Genomic DNA, 12,347 nt, shown 5'->3' with positions numbered 1-12,347 from the left:
CGCGTCTCGACATTCGCGGAATTTAATTTTCAATTTTATCGAATGAGAAGAAATAAACGTTGATACATCACATCGTGAGTTGCGCGAACACGTTATAACGTCAAGCATTAATTTCTATAACCGCAACGAGCTTCTTCGACGAGGACTCGCGCAAAGAAAATCCCGGCTTGTATCATTAAGTACTCACTTGCCGTATAAGAGCTTCTTGAAATTTACCTTGGTCGAGAGAGTTTTTAGTCCGAGTAAACGATCTTTAACACGAGAAAAAAGGAGAGAAACAAGCGCGAAGTCTGAAGGCGATGAAGCAGCGCTCTAAATCCTAAACGTACAATTGAATGCGGGCACATGTCGTCTATTATATCTAATACGATATCGCCCTTGCAAATCATTCAAGCTATCAAGCGTGCGCGTCGGTTAATCACGGAATTAAGACGGAAGAATAGATTTTAAGAGAATGAATTTCACGTACAGTTCGATGCAAAAGACCGGCCGAAGGGAGAAAAATCAGCTTGAAGTTCATCGAGGAATTCGTGACTCTGAAACAGTGCTCGATAAATCTGGAACACTTTATACATGACGTGACACATATCGACAATTTCAATAACAATGTATGTTATCTGCTTTGTCATCGTTCCATCCCGTTCTCGCGCTTTCGTAACATGCCAAGTTGGTTAGAGCGCGAAGTAATTATCTACCGGCAATCTGCACGTTTATGACATAAATTTTCATTACTCCGGCGAGAGTGATTTATTGCAATGTTGAAGCATGAGCCGCCCACACGGTTCTTCCTTTTCATCACCGATGCACCGATCGGGAGAGCGTGCGCGCTCGTATCATTTCGCGTCTTTTTAATGAAACGCATTTCCGTCGGATGGTCGACGTAACGCACATTCGCGGGAGAGCGGCGAAAAAATATTTTCGGGTCCCGGGTAATGAGAGGGAATGTTAAAACGCCCGCAGTGCCGGGCCACTTAACTCTCCGGCGAGAAATTACGAAAGGCGATTCAGCTAAGTGAGGAACCTTCATGCGTGTACCTTATGTGGATCGCGTATCCGCTATCATCATGTTACATCACTCGATATTAAAGCAACATTAACGAATGTAGCGAGTAATGCTTTATTTCTGGCGGCATACTTTTAATGATGTAATAATACATCGAACGTATGGACGTTCCGTAACTTTTTTTACGCGCGGTCGGTATTTCAATCTTCCCTCGAAACGAGGACAGCTATTCTTTGATCTCGAGATAGAAAAAGAGCAATGTTACGCGTTCAAACATGTGTGTGAAATAATTTCTTGTTATCCCTATTTAGCCATTGAACGATATTAGCCGTTGTTATAGAGGTCGATCTTTCAAGTCTTTAAGTTAATTTCGAATCGCAGCGATGCTTTAATATAGCTGGGAGCCGAAGCAGATGTTTTCACTCGTGCCATACGCCTTTTCCTGGACGGGTGTATTTAATCAGGACTATATCCAGGAAGCCGCGCAAGCATTTCTCGATGTCGAAAGCGGTTCGAGACGTGCGGTGGCGACGGGGCTCCAGGTGTCGGCCCGGGAGTCTGCGACGAGGAACGCGCCGTAATTTCAGAGGAATCGCTCCAGACGGCGTTCAATAACCGGAAGTACATCACTCGACGCGCATCCGTCTCTACGCGTCCCCTAATTCCGCGTCGACTCGCCTCGTTGACGGGTGCTCTCTTCGTCTATCCCGCGGCCGATCCCTCGTCGCTCTTCTCGGTCTTTCGCCTCTCTCGTTACGTATATTCGCATTGTTACTCATATGCATATCGAAACGCACTTATATGCGCGTGCACGAATAGACGATTTGCACGATCGACGTACATCCCGTAATTAACTTCCGTTCTTGGTCTCTCTACGCGCGGCTGATTCGCGATCGGAGATACATCACTCGTGTTGCACGTTTATACCCTTTTATCGCATTTTAGACGCCACGTCATTTGCTAAACAAAGAACATTATCCAATAAAAAAACCTCCCGCACGCAACGCGAATTAGCGACGTATCGCAATAATTACGGTTTATAACGGAAATTACATTTTACTTACATTATATTATGAATTCTTTCTCCTCCCGTACCCGCTTCGTTTGCCGCCGCCTGTCATGACGAATATTAATGGTTTATTCTTGTCTAGCAAGTGCATATAATGAACATAAGCAAAATTTATGTCGAGTGAAATTATATATGAATTTCCTTCCGTTTAATTAACGTATTATCTAAAACATTTTGCGATATATTTATAGTAAAATCTTCTCTTCGGAATCATTATTAACCGCTTTCCTTCTAATTTGTTTTCGTATAAAAATCGTTTTGCCCATTTAAATATTTATTATCGAAAATATCATCTTTATTCGCAAGAAATGATCGTACATGTACTTCCGAGGCTGGGAATCTTGATCGCTGATCGTCATTCCCCTTTTTTCTGCCACGCGCGCTCGTAAACGCTCCCAGCTTCGATAGAAACCGCTCTGGCTCTTATTTCCTCGGATATTGTTACGTCCTATATACGCGGCGACATCGAGATATCGATATAGGATGATCAAAGTAGAAGATTCGCGGACGATAGTCATATTGTATAAAAGAAGACTTTATCGTTCCTTACAATCATTATTTGGAAATAAAAAAATATAATATAATTAAAACTTAGATACCCCTGAAATTAAAAAAAAAAAGTCACAAAATGCGAATGGAATATTTTTAAAAAATTTCATAAAATGATTTACAGTGGAAAGTACAGTGATTGAATATAATATTATTGTATATGTATATGTTATTTCATTATGTTTTGATATTCAATCACACTCAGGAGAGTAATCAATCTTTTCTAATTGAAATTACATCCAAGAAATAGCTCTCTTTAAGCATGAAGAAACTAGGATTTCCTTAGCGCGAAAAGCAATCTTCTTGCAACACGTACATCGTTGTAAACACAAGTACCAGTGACTGATTTAGCTGGATACACATTTAATTAAACGTCACGTCGGGCCATAAATATAATCGTAATATGGTAATTATACGGCGCCGATGGATCCTATCCGTTCTCTCTTGTAAAGCATAACGGAGCATTAATGCCTGGATGTGGAAGAGGCAAGCGATCCACAGTCATTGTGGCTTCGAGACAAGAAGCCGACAAGAAGCGTAAAAGACTTCCCGTTAAGCTTGGGGTCCCAAGGGTTCAAAATGCAAGCCATTCTCGATGACACGTCCATCTCCGCCACCTTCCCCTCGCGCGCTCGTGCCCTCGGTGCCCTATTTTATCTGTTTGACGGCAATTAAGATACGGCCGCGTCGTCGTTCACCGCCGTGACCGTTGCTCTGCGTCTTCCTGGCGTGTTTTACGGCCATTGTTTACACGCCATTCGTAAGTCTCGAATGGACACTTGAGAGGAAACGCGAGACGCCTAGCATGAGCCACGCTCGTCGCGAGCTTCGCCCACGTCCAGCGAAGGAAAACGTTTTCTCGTGAAAAATGAGTTATGATTATAAGTAGTCATCGGGAAAGCTCGGTCCTCTCACCCTCGTATTTTAAGAAGCTCTTGGCAGATCTCGTACGATGTTTACAGATGTCGAGTAGTAGCTTTAAAATGCCACGTGAGAAATTATTCGTGATTTTTTCTCACGTTGTATTTGTATTTCTTTTTCACAGAGAACGTATACAGAGCTAAGAACTCGTAAACATGATCAGCGGAATGCTAATCGCAAATATCTGATGAACGCGAATTTTTCGTTTTATCAAAGGATTCTTTTCTCTCCTTTGCACAGGTGCGAGTCCTGCGGATTCCTTTATTCGTATGACAGCACTTTCGCACCCTTACACCATAGACGTAAAAATAAATATATACAGACACGACTAGCGATGTAATAATAGCGTGACGTGCGAGAGAATGTGTTGCGTGTTTCGAATGACAGACGTAAGGACAGGAGGTGAGCGAGCAAACCCCCGTGCTCCCCTTCCGACACTCCCCTTTTAAAAACCATTTCCTCCTAACGACCGTGGCTGCTTTCTGCCTATGGCGATCGTGTTGACTCGCCTGATCTGACGGAATCGTTACGGAAGTTTGCGGAAAGCCGCAGAGAGATACTTTATTTTCTTCTGATGTTCCTCTTTCAAAGATTTTAAAAAACCTCTCGATCGTTCTCTTACACTTAAGCGATCTCTAAAAATTATTCGAGACCAATATATACACGTACGGAATCACAGATGAAAAACTGATTATTCTGCATTTATACAAATCATATTTTTAAATAATTTTTTTCTAAATATATAGAGCAAGAGGGAAAAATATTCCGACAATTAATCGCAGTCACAGTCTCTTTTGTCTGCGGTTCCGGAAGTTGATATCACTTAAAGACCAATTTGTGCGCAAATCGAGGGTGAAATATCGTTCGCACGTTGATCTATTCATTGACGGCCAACGTTGTGTGGTCAACGTCGAACGCGGACAGTTCTGGACCAACTCCTCTCTTCCTGTATGCCGGCAATAGAAACAGCATCACTCGAACTCGAGCGTTTGATTGCACGCGTTATTATTAGCGTGCTTCTCCAACGACTACCGTGTCTCATTATATGACGCGTTGCTCCATCGTAGTAACCAACCATATGAGCGAATAATGATCGATCGTCGATGCGTATCTCGCGGCACGTGCCCATATTGTTTATGTCCTAAGTTAATACACGTATTAATTAATTATATCATAGCAATTTATTACCATTTATTTATGAGACGTTAATCTTCTCTCTTTATAAATTATATTCTATGCTTATAATTTCATACATTTTTAAACTGTATTTACAGTAATGTCGATAAATGTGATAATTGTGTAGGATGAAATTATTTAAAAAGAAAATACTCAAGAATATTATCGCAAGAAATTCCCAACCAGGAGAGCTGCACTTTTGTCGCACGCGCTTGCCTTCGATTCGCATTTTACATTACGTCTGTCGAGAATGATATCGTTTGAATTTGCTGGCGATATCTTCGCGGTTTCTTCTATTTTTCAACACACGTGGGACGCACATACGTGGATTGCGCGTGTTTTCCTTTCACGTTTTTCTTCGACGGACCATCCGGATGGAGCTAAGCTTTCGCAAGAATTTGCGTCGCACAGAACGCGATTAAATATGTAGGCATTTTGTGGGTATGTTTTTATGGATGTCCATGCTCCGAGAAAGGGAGACGCACAATCTCTTGACGTTGCTCGCGATGCGGGAGTAGCAATCGTATCCATACGCGTGTCGCGGATTTTTCAATTCGTCTTTCGCGTCTTTGAATTGAATTTACGAAATCCGCATTGTCCAAAACGGCCAGTATTAGCTTGGATTATGCGTCATCCATGTTGGATGTTTGTCCCGTTCTTCGAAGATGAAGAATTTTAAATTCTCGAAAGGGAAAAAATATATTACCTGGCTTATTTTCTTTCAGATTAATTTTTTTCTATTATTTGCATACATTTGCGACAGTCACTTGTACACGATTAAATGTGTTACACGTCATATTCGTGATCCCGACTAACGTTACTGTCGACTCGAAACGTCTCCACGGTGAAACGTTTCGGTGAGTTTCAGGTCGAGTATCGTCGCTGTCAATACGTCCCTTCCTCGTTCATGTGCGTGCCGTATGCGTGCTGTAGTGTGTGTCACGCGATGCCTGTGCGAACGCGTTAACATATGTGGGCAGAGTGGCCGCTATCAAGGCTTCGTCCGTCCGGTTCATCTCTCTCTCTCTCCCATGAACAGTGGTTCTCACGAATAGTTGATGGTTTGCATCTTTATACAATGTAGATTTCAAAATGAAGAATCCTGACATTTTTCTTGAAAGTATTATACTATCGATATAAAATCAAAAATTTTCTGATCGTTGTATATTTTATCAAACAAACTTGCGATTAGATTAATTTTTATTTAATATGGAACAAGTTCATTACAAAAGTCAATTAAGCAAAATAATAAGTTTGACGGGGAAGGTTCTCGCCGGTCAAGGAACATTAATGTCTCTCGTTTCTTTTGCGCGCGATGCTCGCGAATCCTCGATTATTTTTCGCGCTAATGAACGTATACATACACACGGTCGAGGCTGGGTGTCACTGTCTGCACTTAATGCGATTGCAGTTCACGATAAGATGCTGCCTCTCGGCAATCGTTAGCGTCGCTTTCGCCCCGCTCGCTTATCCTACACGCACGCGCTACCCTCCAAGTGCGTGTGCGTGCAAATTTGCTCTCGAACTTATTAAAATCGCTCTCGTTGTGGTCGCTCTACCCTTGACCTTGAACTTTAACCATTCGAAATGCAAACTCATCTCGCCGATTCCCAATTAGCGTCGTATCTCGGCAAAACCTGCTGGTCGAAAAACGTAATTTTATATTTAGAAAATTGGAAGTGAATGTTTGGGATAAGATAACGTCACATTAATACAGTATCGTATATGGCGGTCGAGTTTGCGCTGGCTCCGAATATCGGTGAGAAGAACGGACGTACGTCACTAACGTGTACGAGAGATCGGGAAGAAAAGAGGCATAAGAAACAGCGAGAGATGGAGCGGAAGAGAAGAAGGGAGGAGCAAGGCTAGCGAGGCCAGTCTTATCCCGAGGGAGCGGAGGCAACATGGGAAACCAATTAGCCGAGGAACGCCGCCACCGTGCCGCTAGATATGAAGCGGGTTCGATAGTACCCACCCGCCGACCGTTGCTGCCGGTTTCGACCGTGTTGTTGCCGCTTGCGTTGCCGTTATCGCCGGCACCCGCAAACCATGGACCATCCTTCAGCGACATTCAACCCCAAGTGGCAAGATCGACGGCGCATGGGAATTAAAATCCTGCCGCCTTCGGCGACGTCTGTCTCGAGATATCGCGTAGAATGCGAGAAAATTATCTTACCTTTTTGTCTTCCCTTGTCCGCCTTTTTTTTACAATATTATATCGTCGTACAAACAGATGTGTCTTCTAATACAACGCAATATATAAGAGATGCAAAATGCAATCTTGCGGCTAGTCCGTCTGATAATTATGCGAATCAGTCTGGATATTTAACGCTTTCAACATTTTGCATAATTAATTTGATCTCTAAATGACATTGAATCGAATATTAATATGACGTTGGCATGAATAAGAAATTCTTACGAAAATTATTTAGCTTAGCGTTGAATAATCTTATGTGATCTATTTCATAGAAATGTGCACAATGCAATTTTACATAAACACAATGTGTGTTTCTATTTTATTACTTTAATTTAAATAAATTTTATTAATTGTATAAAATGACGTAAAATTTTGAAAGGGAGAATAAGAGACGCGTATTCTCGGATTAATTTCCGAAAAATGTAACGGATCATCCTCGACGAATTTCTCGTCCAATATTTCATATTACCGCGTTTTAAATCTCGAGGATTCGAAGGAGGTTGTTCGTCAGCGCGGATCACCTACGGCGCGCTGCCGGTTTTTCATAGTCGCGGCGGTTTTTTGAGATAGACGATCATTTGGGAGTCTAATTTATACGGCGGTTAAATTAAAATGACCGCGGCGGCGGCGAAACGAGAGAGGTGGACGCATCTGCAAATCTCCATCAAGTCCGAGAGAATGGTAGACGAGGGCAAGCGAGATGGTAAGCATGTGAAAGAACGAAAGGCAGGCACTGTATATACAGAGCCGGGAAGTCGAGAGGCTCTTACGTGAAGAGAGGAGGAGGTACAGGGAGTACCTTGAGAGAGAGAAGGGACTATGTCGTGATTAGGGAGGAATGTTGATTAGATCCATCAGCTGGTCGAGTACAGGCCCTTCCTTCTCGCTGGACCTTTTGCCTCTTAAATATCCCTTCCCCTCTCGCGTCTTTCTGACCTAAACTCGGTTGTTCCCGTAGACGTACAGTTCCTGTTCCCGAACTGAATTCATCGCGCGCTCCTTCTTTTCTTCACGATGCTGAAATTATTCTCCTAAAGAGATTACGCGTACAAGACGTTAATTATACAATTTTAATTGTATATAAAGTAGAAATTAAATCTAATTATATGCAAAAAATTAGTATAATTAAAGTTATACATATTATACATCTATACATTACCATATATATCATTTCGTATACATTACAATATAAGTGTATTTTTTCTACTAGGTTTAAGTCCGTTGCGATAAGGAAGAAGCATAATGTGTTTTTACCGTTTAGAAATAATACTAAATATTTGATAAAAAATCGATATCGCAAATATCTCGAATTTTACGGTGTACAGGAGTCTAGTTTTGATATCTGGAATCGAAACTCGTTTTTGCGAATACGTTTCCGATAACACGCGCCAATAGCAAAAGCGATGGATGCAGTAGGAGTCGTAAAAGCAACAGCACGAATCTGGGCTTGGTTTTATTGACACAACGCGCCAAATACCCAAATTCCATATTTATGACTGACCGGTCGTCTTCCTTAAAGTATCGCTCACTCGTGCATTCATTCCGTGAAAGGAAACGGACGCTGGCCGAAGCTCCAAAACAGGCTGCTGCCCCATCCCGTTCTTTCTTCTATCTCACAGTCGTCATAAATTTGTTTCGTTTATATGAGCGTTTTAAAATCATTCCTCAGTCAGGTGGTACATCTTGTTAAAATTTGAGCTCGTGGTTATTTAATCTCTCGAATCTTGTGGCTATTGTTAGGCGGGCCTCTAAAATCCCACCTACCACACGTTTTTTGTGCTCCTTTACTCTATAAATCCGTTATCATTATATAGCACTTTAACTCGAATTTGATTGATGGAGGGAAAATATCCTTCCTAATCAAAACGATTCGAATACACGAGATATTTTATTCGGTGTAGTAAAGATATTTTACTCTATTTCTAAGATGAAAATGATAAAGGTTATCACAAGAATTTTGTGATTTGAACAATTTTCCGATTTTCTCTTTATGGATATTTTAAAAGCGCTCTAAGTCGACGCTATATCCCTTCGAGGCAAATAACCCAGTTACCTTGAGAATCCATCTCGGACACGTCTCGTTTAGTTCGTGGCTGGATGACTGCGATGATATTCCATTACGAAGGAAATGTAAATATAATTGTAGCGTGCTGACATAACGGTAAGATAATCCGCCGAGCGGAGGCGCTGCCACTGCAATAAATCGTAATTTATGATCCCTATACGCCCGCCAGTATCGCCGAGAAATTCAAGACTACACGAACAGACTAGGAGCCTCCTCTCTTTCTCTTTCTTCGGAGTCTATCGCTCCGTCTCCTTTTCACCCGTTCTCTCTCGCATTCGTTTCTGCCCGTTCTCACTCCGCTCTGTGGGACGATTAAGAAGTCAGAGACTTTAGATCTGGGTCCAGTCGATGGGCATGCTTACACAATGTGCTGCCTTGCCTCCATAATCTATCCGTCTCTATCTCAGTCATTCTGTCGATCTCTCTTCGACCCGTTAGTTTTCTCCGTCTTTATCGCATCTATTCGCCTCGTTTATGTCTTGTTCTCTTAGCCTCCTCTCGAGCGTTCTTGAGCACCAATAAATTAATTGCAGAGATTTACGTATCTCGCCCGTAAACCAGTCAGCGAGACTAATGCCCCGGCCTCTAATTACATAATTATATGGCATTACACCGCGGCCAATTAATACATGCGTACGATTATTTTAAAGCGCGATTCGCGAGATTAAATTGCGCATCTTCGCGATCTCGCGCGATTCCGCTCCGAAATGCGATTCATGCTCTAGATCATCTAATACGCGCGCGATACACGCGTCGCATCTGTGTATGCCGTTTCGATGAGCGATCGTAATTTATGGTTCGCCAAGATGACAACAGTAAACGCGCGTCGACAGTGCTTTATGGCGGATATTAAAAGCGATTCCCGATTCCAATCGCTTACACTTGCACACGGCGGTCCTTATAAAATATTACGCATTCTACGAGACATTTCGTAACGTAACGATGGCTTTAACTATGCCGGAAGTCAAGGCGCAAATCGATATTATCTAACGTTGTCGCTCTTCGAGAAATCGAGTTTTCGTCCTTCGCCCATATAGAAGTCGCAAATCGTTCGTCCGAAGGGTTTCTCGATGACTATTGCTTCCTCTCGAGGACGTATTCTCAGGGTCTAGAAAAGACGTTCTTACCCGACGAGAAGGGAACGTACGGAATGGACGAGCGGGGGTGGAATATGAGATGCGGGCAACTGATTTATTTAAGGGGCAGGCCAGACATCCGGTTTGTCGAATTACACTTTAAGAGTGCCCATAGTAGACGGACTGGCATATACAGACAGAGACGGACGGCGGGATGGACGTGCGAGCGAGAGGCAACAACGTGAAACGAGAGCGCGTAGCACGTCGACCCGTTAACCCGTTTATCATTGCATCGACACGAGTCACCGTGGACCCTACTGGCCACTTAAAAAACGGCGATTCAGTCTTTAGTAGGAAGTGACGTCAGTTTTAGAGGTACACCGTGAACCACATTCATATGCGACGTAAATCCCTGCGACTGTTTTTATCGAACGATTGAAAGCTATCGAAAGGATGAGGGCGACTTGATGAGCGTATTCATGAAATCCCTTAATAATTATCGTTAAAATTGAGTTAAAATAATCATTCCAGGATTCTAAGATAAAATAAAATTTGAGAATGTGTCGCGTCGCAAAAAAGAATTGTTTAAAAATTGCTGCAGCGCATTAAGAACTATGCAAGAATTGGACACAGTCGAATTTTTCGAGAGAATCTCATTGAAATAATGTCGTCCGGCCAATTATTGCGATAATAAATTTATTTACGATCTAAAGATCATCCGCGTAGTCGACCATGATCCCTCGTTTTACGTTGGGTGCCAATAGGAAGCGGACCGGCGACGACCGATGCATTATTAATGTCCCCCTTAGTCGTTCGTTACCACTCTCGTGTATTTACTTGCTCGTGCAATCTATAAGCCCTGCAGTCCCTGAACAAATAGTCATTCAAGGATCGTGAGCGATTAGTCAAATCAGAGTCAAGACTTTTGATTTTACCTGTGCCTTGTTGTGCTTCTGCTTGAGATTTCCCGATAAGAAAAAATTTCGAGACGTCTTTTTTCTAAATTTAGCTTTTAATTTAGTAACTTTCTAAGTTGAAATGATAATTCTCTCTCTTTTGAAGTTTTATAAATATTTTTCTTTTTAAAAGATGATAAAGAAAAGATATTTAAAAAGTACATCCAACAGTAAAAAGCAAAAACGTTTTCTTGGTTTTTTATTTGTTCCGACAAGTGACAATATGCAATTATAATTGTTTAACGTGATTGTTTACTTATCGTTTCTAAATGTTGTTGAATGTTTGTCCATGATGGTTCGTACAAAGCAGTAAATTCACGTGACATGTCTCCGCGGAGATCTAGAGTTGACCGTGTAACGATTTCAGGCGAGATACGAGAGCAGGCAATCGAGAGAGGGAGTCGGTACATTATCGCCAAGATGACGCCTATGACAGCATGTGGGAGTAGCTGTCACTCATTGTTGCCTGGCCAGACGTGATATATCCAGATATTTCGCTTCGTGATATTGAGAGATTCGCTCGCTTCAAATTCTTACCCTTCGACCCGCGACGGGATCAATAAACTGGCACGTGCAAATGCGATTTTTTTCACGACAGTTTCGATAAAAAATACGAAAAGTTGCTTTCGAACAAATGGCTATTTTTCGAAGAACGCGTCGCGCATGGTCAGAAAAAATTCGATGCTCGAAAAATAAAGCCAATGACCCTAAAGATCAGCCAGTCCGTTCATCGTACGATCGTTATGAGGAATCATTCAATGAATATCCTCTTACGCCTTCCATCTCGTGGCTGTAATAACACTTTGAAGCACGTGAATGAGGATCGGCAAATTGCCTTAGATTGATCTACGATTTGTTGTTCGTATACCATCAAGTATTTCATGGCAGGAGAAGAAAGTTTACTGAACTCGCGGACATTTTTTTCCTCGCGTTTCAGATGGAAAATTCCGACGATGTACGCAGAGACAATACTATAATAATTTAGAATATTTTCTCCTTCTTTTCACTCTCATCAGCCATTTCTTTGCGAAACTAACCACGTATTTATGGACGCCACTGTACATTACCGCGGATTCGTCTCGTTTCTATCCTCCTACGGCGATGAGGATTCTATACGAACATCATTATCACACGGCTACACCTGCGGAATAAACGATGGAATATTTTACGGTAGACATTCGTCGCGCGCTCCCAGCAAACTCGTTGATTCGTAAGTCGTGCGCGTCCCGCTGGGCTATCTCGAATCATTTAAGTATGCCGGCAGCATTTTCGTGAGATACGTGTGCTCCGTCTTTAATCGAGATCGAAAACAGCTCGACGCGCGGTCATCGATGG

The 12,347-nt window shown here is 42.3% G+C and overlaps 1 protein-coding gene across 4 annotated transcripts in view; it reads left to right on the top strand.

Moving 5' to 3' along the window:
• The window catches only part of LOC105252077 (homeobox protein homothorax), a 376,959-nt gene that overhangs the window by 95,850 nt on the left and 268,762 nt on the right, over positions 1-12,347 (top strand). The window lies entirely within an intron of this gene.

Source organism: Camponotus floridanus, unplaced genomic scaffold, assembly GCF_003227725.1.
Source record: "Camponotus floridanus strain SB8 unplaced genomic scaffold, Cflo_v7.5 scaffold6, whole genome shotgun sequence".
NCBI lineage: Eukaryota > Metazoa > Arthropoda > Insecta > Hymenoptera > Formicidae > Camponotus > Camponotus floridanus.
Note: the sequence above shows the minus strand (reverse complement) of the source record. Positions and strands in the feature narration are given on the sequence as shown.